We start from the raw sequence: 3243 nt of genomic DNA on the forward strand, positions 1-3243 counted from the left end.
TTCCCCGTTTTGGCTCTTTTTTCTTGTTATTGATGTGACTGTTCGTGTTCATTGAGACTGCTTTGGCTTGTAAATATGTGTACAATGGATCCCCAAGCCTCGACTTGAATATAATTGTAAAATGAAACCCTACAAGCCTCATTCAATTATTGGACTAAGGTACGTATTTGTAAAACAAGATTTAGGTCAAATTCATGCTCAAATTGATTTCCACAGAGTTTGATGAGAAAAATGAAACAACTCCCTTTTTCAATTGGACTCCTTTTCTTATACAACTTTAATTATTCCTCCTCTAATATTTGAAATTAAGTCTTCTTCATCCTAAAACTATTAATAATTGACTCGATGCAAGTTTTGAAAGTTTACACTTTAGTCTCCAAACTTTTCAATCATTGAATTTAACTCCTGAAAAGATTTTGAAGGAAGTTAATTACATAAAGAAATAATTTTAGAAAAAGATCTTGGAAAAATAAAAATTTTACTTCGACTTGCTTATCGAACATTATCTATTACATTTTTTTGTTCATCATGCAACTTGTAAAGAGAAAATTATGAAAAGATTTCAAATGGAAAAATGATATATCCATTTGATCCGGATAATTATTTGTCACTTGAAATGACAAAATGACTATTTTCATCCTGATTTGATAATGAATACTTATTAGTTTTGAAGTACATACCCAAGTGAACAGATACAGTGTTGTATCTTGTCAATAGTTCATGGTTCGAGACTATGCAGTTGAGAAGATACTACATATTATTTGATTCACATAAGGGTCATCAATCTTTTTATCTATTCACATAAGGATATCATGACAATTTATGTGTCGTGCATGTTCACGAAGACATTTTCTACTAAAACAGAGAAATAGATAAATAAAAGATACAGATCCCAAGTGATGTTATTATGAGGAGAGCAAATAAGTGTTGTTCTATCTTTTTCTTGACCGAGATTTTATCATTGGATTTACTGACAAGATTTTTAATGATACAATTTTCGTAGCGTATTTAAGAAGAATTTTCCTCGGGATTTTTTTCTATCAATGTTTTGGCGAGGCATTTTCTTTGTGTGAATGAATGTCAATAATCTACAAGATATTTCATCCTCAATATAATACTCTTATATGTTATAAATTTTATACTAATCTCCTGAGGAGAACAACGTGTTTTTTCGTCGATTGACTGCAATTACTAAGGATTGATAAATATCTTTTATGAAGATGATATTACTTAATGATTATAATGAGAAAAAATAGAACTTATTTTATCAAAATTGTGACATTGAAGACTTAACGGGTTGATACAAAAAATTTCATTAACTGAAATTAAGGATGACAAAAAAACTCGTCAAACTCAATATCCGTGGGACACGTCTCGAACAGTGCAAGAATTACCCCCTTAATCAGATTATGGGGTCGAGTACGTGGCAGGAAATTCCGCCCTAATGTGGGTATGGGCCACAGGGGCCTCGCCTCGTCCCCATCCTGTTTAATTTTTTTATATAAAGAATTCAATATTTTAAATGAAAAAACTCTACGAAATTCCATTAATTCTAATAGAAAATGACAACTAAGATTATCTAAGAAATATGATAAACAATAAAAACCTTTGTTTATAAAAAATATTCGAATAATTTAACATTTAATAATAAATTAATTAATTAAAAATTTTAATAACTATATTATTGTCTCACTTGAATGAATGTGAACAATAAAAATAAATTATCAAAAACTATTAAAAAAATTAAATGGATACGTAAATGATGCAACCGCCCCGCTCCGCCTTAAATGGGTAATGGCGTAGGAAAATGCTTGACAAGGTGGGGGGTAGGAGAGACCGTCCCACCCCAAACCTACCCCCATTGTCAACCTGCACGGTTCAGATTGGGTCGATTTCAATCCAAACCCAAAACCAAAACCGACTAAGTAGTTTGGGTGAATTTCAACCCAAATCGACCCAATTTAGCTCTTAAATCGAACCATCCCAAATCAATTCAGTTTGAATTGGTTCAATTCGATTAGTTGGTTTGGACTTTGGCTCAAGTTGAATTTTTAAAAAAAAAATGTGTTGAATTTTGACGTTCTCTTCAATCTTCATAGCTAATAATCAAAAGAATAAAACTTAAACTACTACAACACTTGAAATTGAAATTTGAAATAATGGAAATACTTAATTCACAACCAGTAATTAACTCAAATCTATAATATATAATTAAAATGGTGATTCAATTTTGTAATTAACACAAATCCATACCCTCCAATCAAAACAGATTCATAACTTGTAACTAACGCATAAATTACCTAGTTCTACACCAAATTTTGCATAGGTTTAATTATCATAACCTGTATAATAAAAGCAAATTCTTAAACGGGCTTAGATTTATTATTATTATTTTTAAGTCAAAGGAATTCAAAAAATAATAATAAAATTAGTTGGTTTGGGTTGGGTTGGTTCATAGGCGAGTTGGAGTCTTAACCCGAAATCAACCCAACCCAATTAGCTGTATCAAACCGATCTAATCCAAATCGATCCAAGTCAGTTCGATTCCATCGATTTGGTTGATTTTTCAGGTTTATTCCCAGGCCTCATTCTAATTAAAATACTCCTGAGTTTTTTCTTACTCAAATCTCTTATATTATTCTCTCTTTTTTCATAGTCTTATAACAATCTCGGCGTTTTCAAATTAAAAAATAAAAATAAAAATAATTGATAAATGAAAAGAAGAAAAGGAAAAGAAAAAAAAAAGAACATATAAAGAAAAAAATATCTCAGTCCGTGTTTGACCTTATTTCTTAAAATTCATTTCGATCCTACATTTTATGATTACTACAATTTTTATTAACTTTGTAATCACATGTTTATGCAATTTTTATCAAAATATATTAAGGCCCCGTTTGGTACCCATTTTTTTCAAAATGCATTTTTCTCTCTCTTCTTTTCAACCACACATTCTTTATTAAAATAATATTACACGTAATAAAAAACTTTTCCTTATTTTACAACCATACATTTTTCATCAATTTACTATTAAAAAACACCCTTTAAAACTATAATTTTTGTCCAAAACAAATAGGGGCTCTATCTTCTTTCCGATCCTAGCAGCACTCTCCCACAGGCGCAGTGTACAGGCAATTTTTGTTCCCTGGCCTGTTGAGGTACATCCCACGATTTACCTTCCTCACAAGGCTCTAGGGGCGGAACAGTGGGGGCCCTCAAGGTTGGGGTTCAACTTTTTTTTTTTTT

This window comes from Olea europaea, chromosome 12 (genome assembly GCF_002742605.1).
Source record: "Olea europaea var. sylvestris chromosome 12, O_europaea_v1, whole genome shotgun sequence".
Classification (NCBI taxonomy): domain Eukaryota; kingdom Viridiplantae; phylum Streptophyta; class Magnoliopsida; order Lamiales; family Oleaceae; genus Olea; species Olea europaea.